Raw genomic sequence first — 19,418 nt, forward strand, 5'->3', positions numbered from 1 at the left:
AAGCAGCTTCCTTTCCTGCTCCCAGGAAAGTCAATTGACCTGGAAAATAGTCAGCATCAATCCCTAAGCGATTACTGAGCAATTTCTTTGCGCATGCCAATGCGTTGGGAATGAGTGGGCCGTTTTACAACGATTAAAACGGTGTCTGCGTTTAAGGAATTTACAGGGTTAGAATTCTAGAGTCAGAGTTTAGTCTGGGTCAAAGAATTGGGTCAAGAGATTTAATTCCATTCGTTCATGTATCCGGTCAATAAACATTTACTGAGCATTTGCCTTGTGTTAGTTCCCCAACCCCACTCATTCACCCATCCCCATTAGGTGCTAAAGGGGAGGGGCGAGGGAATAACCAAAACAAACAAAGAGACACTTTTTATAAAGGAAGTTTAACATCTGTAAGGGTTGGGAGTTCTTTGTGCTGACCCTCTGCTAAGTGCTTGAGATGCAAAAATAAGACAGATTCTGTGTCCTCTCAGCACCTAATTCGCACCTCACAGAAATTTTATTTTCTGCAACTATTTGTTCCCTTCTTTCTTGCTCACTAGAAAGCTTTTTGCAGTTGGGACTGTGGCCACAGGAACGATATCTGTCACACAGTAGGTGGTCAAAACCTGGCTCCTGGAAGGAAGTGCAATGCAATCGCTCCGTGTTTCGGTCTTCTCTTCTGAGCGACAAGAATGATAGTTCCAGTGGAACGCTTGGAGGTCGGGACCAACGGAAAGAACGTGAGAACGCTTGGAGTTCTCGGGGTGAAGAAGCCTTCCAGAACTACGAAGCATTCGTTCTCTCGTTTGGACTTTGGCAAACTCGGGCATTTTAGGAAGGTTCTGGCACTCTGTGTTCCCAAAATTGGTTTCCTGGATGGAGTTGGAGGGAGGGGAGTGAGGGAATGCTGTTTTTAGCCTGGGTGCCGGGAGTGAAGAAGGGGAAGGAGAGAGAGGTGAGAACGGAGCCAGACTAAGTCAGGGACCTAGTGACGAGGGACATCCCAACCGACTGCAAGGAGTGCTGTGTCCGCACCCGCAGTGGTCGCGGCGGGTGCGAGACCTGAGGGGAAAGGCAGAGGGCAGGGGCGAGGAAATCTGAAGAGAACGCGCGCATTGGCCCTCTCCTCCGGGCGTGCGCTCCAGTGCGCCAAATGATTGGTGGCGGGAAACTGGCAGGTAAACCGGCCCCCGCCGCCCAGCCATTGGCCAGCGGTCTCTCCAGCTGCCACACAACTGGCCAGCAGGCCGCTGAGCCGCGCGCGGATTGGTCGGGGGCGACCGCCGAGACCGGCTTCCTTCCAAAGCTCGGATTGGCTGGCGGGAAGAGGCAGGTATCCGGGCTCCGCGGCTCCTCCATTGGTGGGTGGAGAAAGGGGGTTGGGCACAGCGATTGGTGGGCGGGGGGCCGGGCCTGGGCCGGCGGGGAGCGGATTGGTCGGAAAGTAGGTTAGTGGTGCGACATTTAGGGAAGGCAGAAAGTAGGTCAGGGACGGAGGTGCCTATTTACCCGCGCCGGACTCACCGCCGCCGCCGCCGCGGGATCCGAGTGGGGGCGCGGGCGCGGGCGTTCCCCGGGAGCCACGGTGAGTGTCGGGCTGGCAGCGGCCAGCGGCGCGGCCCCGGGCACCCGGTCCGGGGCCGTTACCACCCTGGCAGGCGCGGCGCCCTCGCCGCCACCCGGGGCGCAGCCCGGCAGCCGGGGAACCCTGCCCGACGTGCCCGCTGCTGGCCTTAAAGGTCCCGTGCTCGCTCCCTGCCCCCACCCTGGCCGCGGGGAGGCTGCGCCCCTTAAAGGCGCCGCGCCCGTCCGCCCCCATCCTCCCTCGCGGGGGCTGGCGCTGCGTGGTAGGGCGCAGGCGCCCTTAAAGGGACCAGGAAAGTGTCCACGGGCTTACCCACCTCCCCTCCCCGGGCATCACTACCTGACGGGGGAGGGTGCAGCCAGCTGTTTCTTAAAGGGATAGCTTCGCCCTTCGGGAGCTATGACCCTGTCGAGTGGCGGGTCGGAGGATGTATCCCCGGGAGCTGCGGGGACCTTCGAGAGGGACCATCCTTAGGGGCAGCGCTTCAAGGGCGTGGGGCGAGCGATGCCGCTTCTGCGCTCCCTCCCGCTGTCCTCCACTTCCCTCTCGCGAGCCCGCGGGGCTGGGTGGGGGCGGGGAGGGCATCTTGGTAGGTGTTGGAGAGTCAAGCTTGCCCGCCCCCCTCGACCCCAGTTGCGGGCGCTGGCGCCGCACCCGGGAATCCCCGGCGGGGAATGGGACCGACCTCAGCTACGAACTTTCGTCCGGCCTGCCCGGTCCAGGTCCTGGATGGCCCCATAGGATCCCGTGGGTCTGCGAGCAGGTGCCGGACGGCGCGAGGATGTCGGCCAGCGCCCAGGGACCAGCGCGCCGCGGGCCCTGGAGCCCCGCGGAGGGCGCAGCGAGGTTGGCTCAAGCCTCGAGTTTGACAGATGTCAGGGAAGGAAAAGGTTCCCGCTCGCGATTGCCGAGTGTTGACAGCCGAGAGAGCTCGGTTTACTCCGAGGAAAAGGTGGAAGATAGAAATTAATGCCGACCTTGTGGGGCGCGGGTCAGCCGCCCAAAGAGGGACGCTGGGCGGGTGCCGGGCGTATGCAGGTGCCGGCCGGCGGGCGCCGGAGACGGAAGGGTTGCACTGGACATTGGTTTCTGTTATCAAGTTTTTGTACAGGTGGGTGGTGGACCCGCTAACACTCTTAATTCTCCAATCCTTTTCCCCTGCCCCGGCCCGGGCCCCGGTCCCTTTGCGGTCACCTAGCTTTGCCACTTTGGCATTTGTGGTATCTAGTGTCTTACGTCGCTCTTCCCGAGCAGGGAGTTATTAGCCGACTTTCTTCCCTCAGCTTTCAGAAATCAGATTCGGTATTTATAAGGAAGCCTTTCTTGACAGTACCTGTTTTTCCAGGATCTTGGTTTTTCTAAAAAAATAAAATCCATAAAACCTGCCCTTTAGATGCATCTCATTTTCCACAACCCTAACTTGTCATTTGTCCTTCTAAAATCTTCTACTGTGCCCCCTTTAATCTATTTTTACATGACAACTATTATTTTAATTCATCCCATTGATATCACTATCTGTCAATTTCGGTTGGTGGAGTTTTGATTAATGTACCAGTTGCATCATGAGCTTAAAATAATCGTTGCTGCTCCTGCGCCGTTTTGAATAATCTCATGCTTTCCGTGTTTGGGAGATTTAAAAAAAGAAAATAAAAGAAAAAAGCACTGCTGTTAAATTTGATTTCCATATCAATGAAATTCCAAAATATTTTTTAATACAAACTTTAATCATTCAAGTCCATGTTTTGTTACTAAGTTCACTTTATTGGCAACTCATTAAAACAGTTTGTTGAACATATTTAAAAGGTTTTAAAATTTCCTAGGTGGGATTTGAAATTTATTGTATCATCTGAAGTTGGATCTGTAGAGGCATTTTGGTTTTGATTAATGTCCAGTGAATGGTAATAAAACTCTAAAACCATATTTAAAGTTGTATTTTATTCCAACCCCTAAAGTTTAAAAGGCCAGGGGTGGGGGTTGAAGAGCAAGTGTGGTAGAAGAGCACTACACTAGCCTGGGAGTTCGGCACCTTGGTTCAAGCCCAGACTTGGGCTTTCAGGGCTCTGTCACTTGGGGCAAGTTACTGAACCTCTCTGGTTTCTATTTGTCTCAGGTCGAAAGTAAGACAATTAACTAGGTGATCTCAAAAGTTCCTTTCTGCTCTAAAGGCCTGTGAGTCTCTAAAAAATTTAGTGCATTTGAATTCAGGTTGATATTTACCTGCTGGAATCTCCAGAAAAGCTGAGCTGAAGTCCTGTTTTCATAGGAAAGTTAAGCAGATCAGCAGATGGTGTTTGAAAGGATCCATTTCAAAAGATTTATAAAACGATGACTACTCACGAGTTTGTCTATTTGCCCAAGAGGTTTGCATGCCACAGGGCAGGAAAAGGAAGTAACCATACTTTCATATTCATCCCGTGGCACTAACAATTTCTATGCAATTCATGTACTAAAAGGTTTGGACCAACATAGAGGCTAGGCTACATTAACAAAACTGCATAAGAATATGCAAAAACAAAATATTTAACATCTCTCTTCTGTATAAGAATCCCCTCCCTTCTATAGCTTTCTTTGTTTTATGATTCCATTATCAGCCCCCACTCTGATGGGAGAAAGTCAACATTACAGAAACAGTTTCTGACTCTTAAGATGTTTCAACTTTAGGCAGTGATTTTAGTTAGTACTGTGGTTCGGCACTTGCGGGGAGGTAAAAAATCTTTTATAGACCCCAAGGTTTAGAGAAACACAGGCGTGCAGCCCTTCTGAACAAAGAGCCCACTTTCCCCTCTCCTTCACCTCTCTTGAAACAAGACCTGCTCTGAATTAAGCTCCCTCAGCATCTCTTCCTTCTCCCTTACAATGTCCTTTCCCTTTCCCCATTGTGTCCTCCTTTCCTCTTAGTTCACAGCAAGCAAGTGGAATCTTTCCTTCGTTCCCTTTTTTGGTACCCTCACTGTGGGTAAGAACCTGGGCTTTGATGACAGAAGAACCTGGGGCTTGGATTTGGACTGTAGGCTCGAACAAGGACTTGACTCCTCTAACCTCAGGTGTCTCCTTTGTGGGATAATGACAATACCTGTCTCATAGAATTCTTATGTGAGGATTAAGGGAGGTGATACGTGTAGAATGCCTGGCGCACAGGAAGCCCTGCCCAAGTGCCAGCTGCCACTTCTTCCCATCTTGTCACTGGAATACCCTCTGTGCTGTTTGTCTTCAGCCTCCCCACCAACGTGAGGGGCAAGGCAAAAAAAAAAAAAAAAAAAAAAAAGCCTTTTGCCTTGATCTAAGAGATGAAGGATGGTAAATGAAGAAACAGACCTGTTGTGAGCTTATTACACACCAGGCAGTTTATATGTGTCTACACGTGGTACCCAGAGTCTGTATGTCTTTCCTCTCCCTTTTCATCAACCTCTCAAAATGCTGAAACCATTCAACTCCTCCACATTCTTGTCTTTGCTCCATCCTTTGCCCTGCCCTCTGCTTTCTCTCTCTACCACACTTCTCTATGTTTCCTCTCAAAGGTCTCCAAAAACAAGTCTTGAATTCCAGTCCTAAGTGATTGTTCCTGGCTGTTTTGCAGCTTTTATCTTCCCTGTCTTTTCTTCCTTGAAATTATCTGCCTTCTCAGCCTTTGGGTCACAATATTTTCTTGGTTCTCCCCCTTTACCTCTTAAAGATAGGTGTCTGTCCTGGCATGTGCTCTTCACAGTATCCACCTTAGCCTCAGGTTCCATCTCCAGTCCTGATCTCTCTCCTAATTCAGCTGCTAGTGGTTCCATAGTAGACATCAGTGGCAGTTTGTAGCTAGCATATGTGGCCTTGAAGTTACAGATTACAAGCTTCTTTCAAATGCTGTCTCATTTAATCCTTGTGACATCCTGGAAATTGTATCTCTTCACCCCCACCCTACACCCCCAAAGCTGTCCTGAGAGGTGATTTGGGTTAGGTGTTGAGTGTAGACTCTGGAGCCAGATTTCCTATCCTAACTATGCCTTACTAGCTTTATGACCCGGGGTCAAGTTGCCTTTGTAATCTGTGCCTCAATGTCCTTACCTGTAAGACAGGGATCTTGGTACTCCCTGCCTCAAAGAGTTTCATGGATTGAATGAATTGAAATATTAAGAAGCACAGCACACTATTTGTGATGCTCAGTGAATGTAGGCTGTCAGTATTGCTCCTCCATACCTTGGAACCTTGGTCTGGTGTGCAGGTTTTCCACATCTAACCCACCTGTCTGCAGGACACTGCTGTCTGTCTAGACTCTCAGCCAAGCTGAAGGGCGGTTCCCTGTACTTGACCCTGGCTCATTCCGTTCCCACATGCCCCCATCTTCATCACATGTCCCAGTTCTACTAAGATTTAAGGCCCAGCTCAAATGCTTGGTACTCCAGAAACTGCTTTCCCTCTTGTTTTTTTCCCTCCCTACAGCCGACAGTAGCATTTCCCAATCCTTGATTTGACTCTAGTTCTCTTAGGGTACTGATGCATTTTGTTTCATTTTGGACTGCCTCAGGGTATATCTCACTTACTTGCTCAGGTTGAGCACTTTGGGAGGAGTTCATCTTGGTTTTCCCAAAGTGACAGGCACAGGGAGCCTTTAGGATATGCTTGTTCAATGAACATCCCAGTTAAAAACCTTGAGGAGATGGGGTGGGATAGGGGCTCAGGGATGGGTAGGGGGAAGGAAAAGGGATATGCATCCTAGAGAGATGGGGGCGTGAGATGAGGGGGGTACAACAGGAGCATGAACAGACATGGTTGTGAGTCGTCAGGTCTTGATGGAATGAGTGTTTGGGTTGAGGACATAACTTGGGCACGGGGGGATGGTGGGGAATATGAGATGGATAAGCTTTAGTCATCTTTGCTTCAGGGGAACGTTGAGTGCTGGCATATGATGGAAAATGATTTTTACTTTAGTACATGCTGTCCTTTTTAAATATTATAAACTCATGTTTATCCAGCATGGTTAGATAAGGGAATGGATGGTTTGCCTAATTTAAAATTCTGGTGAATACTCTCCCCACTGGGTTTTGTCCATATACAGAGTCAAACATTTACATGCATTTATTCCTTTGACTGCCGTTTGAAATGTGTGACCTTGGCAATTAGTTAGATTCTTGGAGTCTGAGTTACTTCACTTGCAAAATAGGAATACTACTAATAATAGTGATAATAGCAGGTAACATTTATTGAGTACTTTCTGTGTGCCTGCAGATATGTTAGTCAGTTTATTAATCCTCATAAGAATCCCCTGAGGTAGGTATTGTTGTTATCCCCTGAGTTAAGTACTGTTTTTATCCTTAATTTACAAGCATGGTGGTTTTGTAAGCTGCCCAAGGTCACTCAGCTGGTACGGGGTGGAGCAGAGCTTGCTCCCTAATCACTGTACTAGATGCCCACTGGGAAGAAATGAAATCATGTATGTGAAGTGCTCAGCCCTGTACTAGGAGCCTAGTAGGCCTACAGTCATTGGTAACTGTCTTATTGTTGATGCACTTGATGTGCATGTCCTGTAATTCAGTGCAGAATGCTTCTATGGTGGGCATGAGGGATGGGCATTTGACTGTTGCCCTGGAAGCAGTTGCAAAGCTTTGTAAGCATTCCTCTTACATCCTTTTGTGCATTTCGGTCTCTCTTGCTTCCTCCTGCCTTTCTGCAATACTGTACTGACACGGGCCTTGCATGGCTTATCCTCCCCCTCAGGCAGCCAGGCAGCTCCTTGTGTGAGATGAACCTCCGAACATAACTCACGGCCTCCCTGCCATGTTCCCCAATGTAGCCATCTGCAGAGCTCCTCCCTGGGGAGGAGACCTTTTCAGATGTCTCTTACCTCTTTCTGTCCACCCCAATTCCTTACCGTAAAGACTGACTTCCATAGCTGAGTATATATATTTACTTAATGTCATTTGTTCTCCAGATACATTTAGCTAGTAAGGGTAATACTGTTTTATGTCAAGAACCTGTTTCATAAAAATGCATTGTATAATGTTCAGATATACTGCACAGTTAAATTAGGTACTACTTTTTTCTTCCAAAGACTAAAAAGATAATAAATGCAGGTTATATTGAATATAATTAATCTCGGATTTGGGAGCCATGGAAGAATGTGCTCTGCCCTTAGAACTGTCATTTTGAGCCTCCCTTACCCTCCTTGAGTGCTCCAGGTGTCAGACGGCCAGAATCAGCTATAGTATGCTCCTCTTTCAAATACTGCCTCATTTAATCCTGTGACACCCTGGGCACTGTATCTCTTCACCTCCGCCCCCCACCCCCGAAGCTGTCCTGAGAGGTGATTTGGTTGGTGGTTCAGAGTGCAGACCCTGGCGCCAGATTTCCTATCCTAACTGTTCCTTACTAGCTTAAAAGTAAATTGCTCTTTTAGGGGGAAATGCCTCACCATCTTACATACTTATATCTCTCTCTCATGTCTAAGAAGAGGAAAGAAACTTTTTCTGCAGGTTTGTACTTAGACTGCTGTGGTCGTCCTCAAACCGGTTTTCTGCTCTATTCTCTACTCCTTTTACTTCTTCTCCTACAGTGAGGCCAGCTTTGCCCTCTGAGAAGAGCCCTGTTGGCAGTGACATGTGGAGAGTCCAGGCTCCCTGAAGTGGGCCAGGTACTTCCTCTCCAGCCCTGCTTCTGAGATTTAGATCTGCTTGTTTCTCCCCCTCCCTTCCCTATGCTACTTCGTGCAGTATTTTCTTTAGCTGCTTGTCTTTGCTTAAGTTGCTCCTTTGACCTTGCCCTCTTCCTGCCTTGGATCTCACTTCCTTCGTGAAGCCTCCTCCAATGACATGCGCTCTTTTTTCTTTTTTTAACTTTTGGGTTTTTGCTCTGTCTCACACTGTTAATTCCCAGTCATTCATTCAGAAGCAGTGGTACTTCATAGTTAGCAAATTATGATATCATATCTAATCAGGGTGGCCAGATCTCTCATTTCTTAATTGTTTCATGAATACTTATTTTGTCCTGGCTTCTCACTCTTCAACTTTACTCATTTATTCATTCAGTGAGGTTTGTTGAATGCCTCCCATGTGCATGTGCCTAGCACTATCTAGGCACTGAGGATCCAGCAGTGAACAAAACTGCTGGGGTCAGACAATATACAATTAAGCATGTTCACTTCTGGTAGTGGTATGTGTTAGGTAAGCAACAAGACAGTAAAGCAATAGCTATGATGAATTGTGGGAAGGGGCTGCTTTAGCAGGACAATCAGGGAAGACCTCTCTGAGGAAGTGACATTTGAGCCATGGGAAAAACAGTGAGAGCTCAGCTGTAGGAAGAGCTGGAGGAATATGTCCCAGAAAGAGGAAACATGTGCAAAGTCCCTGGGGTTGAAAGTGCTGTTCTTGAAGAAGTAAAGGCTAGTGTAACTGGATTATGAGTTCCTTGTAAGTACATGGTTTCTCCTTTTATCCTTCTTGTAGCCCTGAAGGGCTTTGTGTTAGAAGCATCTTTTAAATACGTGCGTTCAAAATGGAAGTGTTTGCCCTTGGTTATGTATTATATAAATAGCAGTTTACTGTACTCTGCTCAGAAGGATTTTAATAAAACATTGAATATAATAATGATGAACTGTGATTTCTCAGGTCCTTTTTAGTTACACAACCCTATATTTTTATCACCATAACAGGAAAACATGCATATATTGCATTGTTCAAACCTTCCCTCAAATGACTACCTACATCCATTTTTTTTTTAGTAGATGGCGTGCAAATAATGAACTCCCAAAGTTCTCATGATTAGCACTCAACAGTTATACTTTTAATATGAACCTTGATTTTGAGCTGCTATCTTTCTTGATAAGTTGAATGAAATTTTGTTCTAGAACTTTTGGTCCAGATAAGAATCCTGTATTCTTGGTCACCTTATCTTCCATATATTATATAAATCTGTTTTTTTTTTTTTTTTTTAACTTTTAGGGATAAAAGTGATGACTCTGGTTTGTTTGCTTATGAAGCATACTTATAGAAACCCTTAGGAAATGGAAAGAATTTGAGGAAAAGAGCAGAGCTGAAAGAGTGTGGGATCAAAAACAATTTTAAATGTTAAATGCAAAGCTATTTTCGGTATCCTGCTGGAAGAAAAAAAAAATTTAAGGCTTCAGATGACAGAAGAGGTTTCTGCTCCAAAGGAGAAAGGAGCCTCAGGCTTTGCTCTGGTGAAAACTAAAACTACCTGATCCTTCAACCAATTATCAACCCTCTCTTCCTCTTTTCCCATCCCTGGGTTTTGTCTTTAGCATCAAGAGCCACATTTGCCATTTGGGTGGTTTGGCATTTAACTGATGCTAGCAGTAGTGCTCAACTGGCAGCGTTCAAACGACTTAGGATGCAGAGTGCTGTGCTGTGAGCAACTTTCCAGTGGAATCAAGAGTAAGGGGTGCCTTATTGAAAGTGATGGTGCACTTTTAGCCCTGCATGTGCCTCTGTTTGGTCAGTTGTGAATGAGATGTTCCTTTTTTATTCTTCTTCACTTGAAGGCATACCAAGTTGGTGCAAGGAGTTGTCCCTGTCTGTACTTCACTTTGGAGCTTGAGGACGGCTTTGTACCTAGCCTTCATCCTTAGACGCTGGGCAATAAGCAAGAATTTTGTATCTTGTTTTTAGCTGTATCTCCAGCATCTAAGACAGTGTGTACACAAAGTAGGAGCTCCAAAAATAGTTGTTAAATAGGTGCATTCAGCTTGGGAAGATCTCAACTTTCCTTTACTCTTTAATAATATAGGCTCATGAACTTGGTCTCGCAGGGTACTTTGGAGTTTAGGCTACCATTTCCTTCTGACATCAGTGTTTTCTTCAGGTTGGCCAGGTATCAGTATCTTTTATTGATGATGATGAGTTAACTAGGCCATGGTTGTCCCTGCCCTGCTGACGCTCATCTTTCTGTTATCTTTACTGGGGGCCAAAGCTCAGTAAATCAAGAGCTGAGCCACATCAATTAAAAAAAAAACTTATTGCATATTTCCTTGGGTATAGTTGTACAGATTTATTTATTCAGTCAGCAGATATTGGACAGGCTATTATATGCCAGGCACCATGCTAGCCCCAGAGGAAGAAAAGAAATAGCCATGGCCAAGCCTGCAATTTCTTTTACTGCATATGGGCACTTTAAGCAGAAGATAATCAAAGCCACATACAATGTTAATTAAGTGGTCTAGACTGTCCCTAAGTGCTATAGGAATTCAGAGACCAGAAGAGATCTTTGGGGGCTGTCATGGAAGGGAGGAGTCTTCATGGAAAAGGAAAAGTTTATCTAGATCTTTAAGTATGGGTAAGATTTAGTTTGGCAGACAAAGGTACAACACTTCAAGGGGGAGAGGGTCAGGTACATAGCATAATTAAAGCTCAGAGGTAGAAATGACCAGTTTTTATTCAGAGACACAAACCTGTCTAGCATGGAGGGTTCTTAAATAAGGGCAGAAAGTTAAATTTGTAAGATCATTTAAAACCCAAATCTGATACGTATCATATCAGATGATAATAATTGCTAATATGTGAGTTCTTCCAGTGTACTTAGTATTTCACTCGTATTCTTTCATTTAATCCTTACGAAGACCCCAGGAAGTATAAGTATTATTATTATTATCATTTTAGAGATGAGAAAATTGAGGCACTAATAAATGGTGTATCCAGGCTTCAAAACAAGAATATGGGAGATTCTCGGCCACCAAGCTCTACTGCTTCCTAGCAGCCATCAGATACAGGATTTGCCTGGATTGGGGATGTTAGAGTTGTAAGCTTCAAGTAGACAGGGCTCTATGAATCTCACTCCATTTTTTAGATGAAGAAACTCAGCAAGGCAAAGTGGCAAGTCAAAGTTTGAGGTAGAGACTGGTAGGCAGTGGAGAACCACTATGAAGTTATTTTATTGTGATTATTATTTTAGTGATATGAAATAATCCTTCCTAAATCATTAATCCAGTGTTAGTGTTCCAGTAGGATTGGAGCAAAGAGGGACTAAATGTGGCAGAGACCTCACAGGTGGCAGAGGGTGAGAGAGAGCCAGAAATAGAATTAATTGTCAATTATGTTAATCATCCTGGCCATTTTCAATTATCCTTTAGATTTCTAGAGTGTGGTGAGCATCTGCCTGTGTGTGTGGCTTTCAAGTGTGTGAATCTGCCTTGACAGCGTCACCTTGGTTAATGAACGCTCCAGAAGCAAAGCACTCTTAAGGAGATCAGATGTGTAAAAACAAATACCCATGTTTTCTGAAAAGAGCACAAGATCAGGAGTCAGATAACCTACATTGTAGACTGGTTTCACTACTTAATCACCATGTATGTAGCCTCAGCCAAATCACTTAATGTCTCAAACTGATGCCAATTTCTTACCTGGGAAGTTGGTATAACAATTCTTGTTCAGTAAAATGGGGTTCAGATGCTTGAATGAAATAAGGAAAGAATAAGGGTTTTGAAAGCTGCAAAGCTGCTCCCTGGATTTAGGGAACAACATCTATAACTTTAATAGTGATGGTGTATTGGCCTTCCTGGGGATGATGCTGGGAGAGGGGGAAAGGAAATTTTCCCTACCTCTAGGATAAGTTTAGAGCCATGGAGCTGTCCACCAGATGGGTGCTGACAGGCTTCGCTTTGCTGGGTAGGGACATATTTTAAAGACGATGATGCATTTCATTCCCAGACATGGAGCGCCACAGCCTGATTCCTGAGTCAGGACACCTCTGGAACCAGGTGCGAGATGGACACAGAGGTGCCCAGTATCTCTATCTCCTGATTCCTTTTTCCTTCCTCTTTCCTTTCTTACCTGTCTTTATCACTCAAGTGCTTAAGAACCATGACTTACCACCCTTGGGCATGGATGGAAAATTTAGGCACAGATATCCATGTTACTATATCCTCCTCTGTGGACACCTCCTAGGACAGTGATGGGCAGTTGTGAATCAGTAAAACAAGTGCCAGGACCTAGCCAGATGGTCAGCCAGGCACTCTTGGATGTTTCACCTACCCTGGGGCATTGGGCAGAAATTCAGAAGACTCCTGATAAGCCTGGAGGATCAGTGGGTGAATCAGCATGCTGTCCAGGTAAGGCCTGTTTACAGAGCCCATACCAAAGCCTTGATGTGAAGGGTAGCAGACCTGCTAACTCTTAATTTTTGTTGCTATTTCCTGGTCTATTTATTATTGTTATGGTTAAATATTAGTAATAGAAATACCCAACTTTTGAGTATTTACCATATGCCAGGAACTGTGTTGAGTGCTAACATTCATTTTCTCATTTAATCCTCACGATACCCTTGTGAGGTAGATACTGTTAGTTCCATTTTATAGTTAAGGAGACTGAGAGTGAGAGATGCCCTAAACCACATAGTAAGAGGAAAAGCCCTGATTTCAACCAGAGACAGTCTCATTCTAGAGCTTGCCCTCTTAACTGCTGCATTCTTCTTCGTCCCTCTTCTGGGCACCCTGAAATGCTTCCTACCTCTGGTATTAAGGTTCCTGACAGCCCAGTGGGTCTTTGGAACACGTTTTTGGTTGAACAGCTCAGGACTGATATCTGGTAGTTCCTGTTGGTTGCCCTGAGGCTGGCGAGCAATTGGATGCCCACAATAGATACAGTAAAAAGATTCACTCGTTGCTTGCTTAATGCATGGGGCAGGCTGGGGATGGGGGTTAAAAAGAGAGAAAGAGGATAGCAAAAGACATTTCTCTGGGTCAGTGTTTGAAAAAGTGACTGACTAGTAGCCACTGAAAAAGTGGCTGAATAGTCATCTGCTGAAAAGTTTTCATCAGGATGCTTGTCACAGTCTCCCCCCAAAAGCCTCTCCAAGTGCCATGATCCAGGTAACAGTCCCATTTCAATGTGTGCAATTTTCAATGTGGTTTTTATGTATAGTTTCTCAATTAGTCTCTAGTACAAGTTTGTGAGAGAGGTGTTATCAAGTCTTGCTTTGTGAGCCCGGAAACAGTTTACAGAGTTTAAACAGTTGTCCAGGGTTCCACAGCTAGTCCGTGGCAGAGCCAAAACATTGGTTTTCTGACTTCAGCTTCCACCCTCTTCCAGTTTCCTTTTTGCTTTCTCTGTTGAAGACATTCTTAAACATTCTGATTTTCTGTGTTTAGCAGTCAGCAGAAATCATTAAACTGAAGTACTTTGTGCTACAAAAGGTCCGGTGTTGGTTGTTGTGTTCAGTTTAATGGACTTACGCCTGCTTTGTATTGTACGGAATGTGTATTAATCTTCTGTGGTATGTTATTAGACCAAGAATCCTTCTAGTTTTAAAAGTCCCAAGATCTTAACAGATGATAAATATAGTGATGATATAAAAACTATGGTGATGATAAAATAAAGATGGTAAAAAAAAATACAGTTTCTTTAAACAGTTGACCATTAAGTTCTTGGTCAGGAACACAAGCTTCTATTATGACACTGTTTCCTTGAAAACACTAGCCTTGGCTCGCATCATTTCAGCTTTCGGTGCCTTTTCTAGGAATGGAGTGAACTGCTCTAAGAGGGAAGAGTGACCATACTTGTCATAAATACCTCTTTCCCTCACTGCAGGAGGCTCATTTGCTTTTTGGAGGGCCGTCTCATTGTTTTCCTGTGACCTGAGCATATCACTTTTTTAGATCCTGGTGATGTCATTTTTTAATAGTTTGCCATAAAATAAAACTGTGAATGGAGCATTTTGGTATTCATAGTTTTTTAAACATCCCCTTTAAAGTATTTAGTTTGTGGCAAGAGGCTTTGCTAGAAGAATGTAAAGCTGTTCTCACTCAAGCTTCTTGTATTAGTTGGGACACAAGGCAAGCTCCTATATCAAAGAGACCCACAGGCGTTATGGTCAAATTGGATGGAAGTTGTTTTCTCTCTCATATATCAATCCAGAGTAGATGAGTGGTCCAGGCCTGGAATCTAAAACATGTCATGTCCACTTGGTGGTTGAAGGTGAAAGCTCCATTTTTCATCATCTCCCAGGGGAGAAGGATTAGGGGAGCACGCATGCAGTGTTTTGAAGGCAAGACCCATAAGCAGCATGTGGTGCTTTTTTTTATCTCGGGGGTCAGAACTTAGTCATATGGTTACATTTAGCGGCAAAGGAGAATGGGAAATGCCTTTAATTGGAAGGCCATGAATCCAATAAAAACTGTTTTAAAGGTGAAGAGGGAGAATGGAAATTAGGGTAAGTTAGTAGTCTGCTGCATTGCGGTGGCAGTGGGAGGGAGTAAGCAGGATTTGAAGCTGGTGCTGACAGGGTCAGAATCTCAGCAGGCACACAGAAACCAGGGCATATGCAGCCATCTAGAGGTTAGGTCAGCTCATTGCTCAAAAACTCAGCAGCCAGGTGGAACCCAGGTGCTGAAGGCAACATGAATAATCTACATTAGATTGTTAGTAAGAGGAAATTCACCAGTGTGAATTTCAATAGTACAGATGAAACAACACTGGGCTGGGAGTCCGAAGATCTAGGGTTGAATCGTGACCTTCTGCTTCATAACCTCGGGCAAAATACTGCAGTGAACATTAGTGTTATCATCTTGAATATGGGAATAATGGTGATTGCCTTTCCTGCCTCTCAGATAAAGACGATGGGTGCAGAAGTACTCTGCAAGCTGCAGCTCTGTGGAAGCTGCACAGCATCTGCATTATTCACCCTGGAATCCCCAGCACCCATTCCAGTGTCTGGCATGAGTGTATTTGTTGAATGACATATGAGGTATTATTAGAGGTGGAAAAATGCTTGGCCACGTGGAGATCTTGATCTGGGAGAGTGTTCTCTACCAGGCAGAAAAGTTCTCCTGCTCTCTGCTGGTCAAGGCCTTGGGCATACGTGGAAAACCAGGTACCCAAGGAGGATGTGGGTAGCCATTAGGGCAGCTCCTGATCAGGTGGCATATGTCACATAACATGTCTTTAGCGAGGTCATTTGCTTACTCCACTGTTTAGGTAACAGGATGCAACAAAATTGGAGATAAGACTTTCATTTGGATGCCATTATCCATATGTGTGAGCCAATCCTTTTTAAGTGATTTAGTCCATCTGCAGATTGGAAGATGGAAAACCCTCCCAAAGCCACCAAAACTTGATTTCTTGTTTCAAAATAATAAGATACAGTTATACAGTTCTTCCGATGATTTGAAAAACTGTGTGACTTGCTGAAAACAATAAATATTTATTGAAAATATAATATTGGTGAGTGGATACAGAAGAGGTTAATATTTCTGTCTTACGGGAAATTTCTATCCTAGTGATAGTGATTTTTCTTTTCTTTTGGTGGGAAAATGGAGGCTCAGTGGAATAATCAGTTTTTGTTTTTGTTTTTAAACCTCAATTTTATTCATTTAATTTAATTTGTTTATTCACTAAAAGTGAATTTCCTGCTTTGAACTCCAAGAAATATTTAAAAATTGACTTTACTGGGAAAAAAGCAGGAATCGAAAATATATATTATACACAATATGCTCTTGACTCTTAAAATCTGATTCGTAGAAGGGGGAAATTCACTAAAATGTTAATGGTGATTCTCAATTCATGAACATATAGGTGATTTTTATTCTCATCCCCTTCTCTTTAGTTTCCTATTTTTCAACAATAAGAATGCTGAAAATAATCATAAATAGACAAATTAGGTCACACAAATCAATACTCTCAAGTCCAATCAAAAAGTTTTTTTTTCCAACAACCTGTCCTGTTAAATTGTACTCATTCAGGTTCTTCTCTGACTGAGGCGTTAAGGAATTTGTTATGAAAGAGGATGTTTTCCTTTTTGAAATAAACCTAAAGAGCTAAGGGCTTGCAGTGTATTAGGAAAGATGGCCTGAGTAACTCTCCGCCTGGAATTTAACTAGCTTTTATTACAGTTACTTAAGGAAATTAATTTTGCAGGTTTCCTTTCTACTGTGTGCCTGTTTCTTCCTTTGTCCTAAACTAGCATGTCCCTTAGGTGCCCCCCATTCTGTTATCCTGGGATTGGGCGACCCTGTCCTTTGTTCTCTCTGGCCCCTTCTGTTACTCATGCTTTGTGTGCATCTCCTCCATCTGCTCATGCCTTTGTGGATCCAGTTGTTGCTTCTTCCCAGCGCCATTTTTATAGACTAAAGAGAACTAATTGTGTCCTCTTTCCTGTAGCAGCTTTCCTGTGCTCTCTGTCATAGGTTCAGGTGAGTGGTTCTCCTGGGATGGGGTGAAGCGAGAGGACAGTCAGGGCTGCAGGGAACGGGTGGTGGGGACTGAGCTGGCTGCAGAGTTTTGGCGAAGGCATCTGGGCCATCCATCCTGCACTCGGCTCAAATCTGGCAGGACTGGCTCAAGTACAGCTCTTGGAGATGACTATTTGGTGTCTGAAACCCGGGGGACTCCACTCCATGCATTTGTGTATGGGTGTATATGTGTATGTTTATACAACTCGCTTTGCAGGATACAGAAGGGTTTGGAATGAACCTGGCCCTCAGAGGGCCTGTTTTTAAGCCCTGTTTGGGGGGCATTGGATGCGATGGTGATGATAATAACTCTTTGGGAAATGCAGACTTTTTGTTTCAAACAGTCACTGGCTTAAATTTGTAAAGTTTTATTTCAGTCATAGTTTCAGAGTTTGCCCCAGTTTTCAGGATAATAACTTTGAGGTTCAGTATCTAGAGAAGAATAGTGATTATTGGATCTGCCCTCAAATTCACCATTGAATTTGGTAAGGAAAGCCTTTCATTTACCACCTAGTGCTTGTAGCTCCTTCAGCCTTAAGCAGCTCTTTTAACATCCTTGTTCTCATGATGCAGGAGCTTGGAGGGCTTGGGCACTCTCTGGCCTGAGTATCAGTGGCAAAGCTCCTGATTGGAATGCGCCTGTCTCAGCCTTTCCAGCCCAGGCACATGTGCAGAGCTCCTTTTCTTGGCCACAACGTTGTGAAGTGTGTCCACTTTGCTTTGGAATGCATATTTTACTCAAAAGGTTTAAGCCAAAAGTAATCCCTTAGCTCGTCAGAACAGCTCTCCCCTCTCCTTGTACGTTTGGCTGACACTGTCTGTGTGAGAGATGGGCACCCTGTGCTCCTCAGCACAAAGTTGTTTCCCTCTGAAAAGGGGGAAAAGAAGGACAACCTCTGTTGTTGAGACAGAACAAGGCTGGATAAGGGACTCAGGCTCCCGGGTCAGTCAGGAAAATGTGAAAGAATCATTTTGGGAGCCATCTCCAGCAGTCAAATAGGGTAGAAAAGTTAATACTGATGATTTATCCCTGAAAGTATTGTGTAAGACACAGGTCAACAGAGGCCACCAATAATGAAAGAAGATAAGGCAGCGTAGTAATGGCTAAGCAACCAGCCAAGCACCCATGAATCAAAAATAAAAAAAATCTACAAAGGCAAGATCGCAGAAAGGGACCACTCCCTTTTGTTTCTCCCCTCTATGTCGAGGGTGAAGTCTGTCACCCCAGAGGTGTAGAACAGTTGTTACAAGAGGGTTGAATGCAGGAGTAGCGAAGAGGGTGAGGAACAAGCTGTCTGTGGGCTTGAGACTGCTGGGGTGACAACCCCCCCAGGCATTTTCCACCAGCACTGCAGTCAGCTTGCACATCAGCTGACACAGCCTCTTTGTGAGTCCAGAAGGCTACTGTGCTTTTTTGGTTGTTGTCTTGTCACTGTACTCCGTTGTTTACCCCTATGCAGCCCTAAGAGTTATTTTATTTTTTTACAGCTTACATGTATGAACTCATTCAGTCCTCATAACAGCGCTATGAACCCAGAGTCTCTGGCTCTAGTGTCAGCCCTCTAACTCCTGCACTTTCTTTCCTTTGAAATCCTCTCTGGTGTTCAGAACTTTGGAAGGACTGGCCTGAGAAGTTGGGCTGTGGGGATGAGGAAGTCATCCGTTCATTCAGTATCAGTATTTGTGGAAGGGCTGCTCTGTGGCATGGTAGGAAACCACTGGAGTGTGGAGAGCAAGAAAATAATATCTGATTTATATTTTTAAAAGGTTTTTCTGGCTTCCAGTGTGGAGAATGGATCAAAGGGGGCAGGCCAGGTGTGGACCAGGGCGATGGGCTGGGTGGCAGTTGTTCTGGTCCAGGGAAGAGAGGCCGGCTTGGACTTGGCTGGTAGGCATTGAGGTGGGAGTACTTAGGGCAGAGGTTGGCCCTTACAGACACGCCCCAGCCATTGACCGCTGCGTCCTAACCTCCCTGGACCGTGAACCTCCCCTTCCCCAAAGGCACCTGCCAAGTTCCTGTTCCATCACCCCTGCTGTTCATTCCACCTGGAATGTTCTCTTCCCCCGTTTCCTGATCCTGACAGCTCTTCCACCACCTAGCTGAGGGGCCCTGCCTAAGTTGCCAGATTTCTCTTGCACATCGATCTCTTCATCAGTGAAATTGTATGGCATTGTGAGGGTATATATATATATACATATATATATATATATATATATATATATATATATATATACATATATATATTTCGTGTGATTATCGCAGTAGCCTCCTAAGTGATTTCCCTGCTTCTACCATTGCCCCTCCATCGTTTGCTCTTCACACAGTGATGCTGGGAAGACGAGGGCCAGATCAGGTGCTCCTCTCTCAGGGCCCTCTCAAAATTAGAGTTCCTGTTTCATTCAGAGGGAAAGCCGAAGGCCTCGAGGCCTCTGGGCACATCTGCCATCATCCCAGGGCTGCAGTGTGTGGTCGGGAAGGCTGGTCGTAGTGGTGCCTGTGAGAGGTGACCCCTGAGTTATGCAGCCTACAACTTGCATGCAGTGCACGTGGTCCTGCCTTTCCCGCTCTCACTCCACTCCACTCCAGTCCCACTGGAATCGGGCTGTGCTTCACACGTGCCAGGCAGGCTTCCTATTCAGACACCGCACTGGCTATTCCCTCTGCCTGCAGTGCTCTTCCCCCAGATACCTGAA

General features: G+C 45.2%; 1 protein-coding gene across 7 annotated transcripts in view; it reads left to right on the forward strand.

Annotated features, from left to right (window-relative positions):
* Positions 1-1,412: 1,412 nt before the first annotated feature.
* BMAL1 (basic helix-loop-helix ARNT like 1) overlaps positions 1,413-19,418 on the forward strand; it is a 112,526-nt gene continuing 94,520 nt past the window's right edge. For 5 of the 7 annotated variants that reach the window (XM_077114030.1, XM_077114034.1, XM_077114031.1 and 2 more), the window contains exon 1: positions 1,413-1,567. The gene's annotated coding sequence lies outside the window, so the exon portion shown is untranslated. The remainder of the gene's footprint in view (positions 1,568-19,418) is intronic. The other 2 variants (XM_077114036.1, XM_077114037.1) reach the window with 1 other exon arrangement.

The sequence above is a fragment of the Tamandua tetradactyla genome, chromosome 8, assembly GCF_023851605.1.
Source record: "Tamandua tetradactyla isolate mTamTet1 chromosome 8, mTamTet1.pri, whole genome shotgun sequence".
Lineage (NCBI taxonomy): Eukaryota > Metazoa > Chordata > Mammalia > Pilosa > Myrmecophagidae > Tamandua > Tamandua tetradactyla.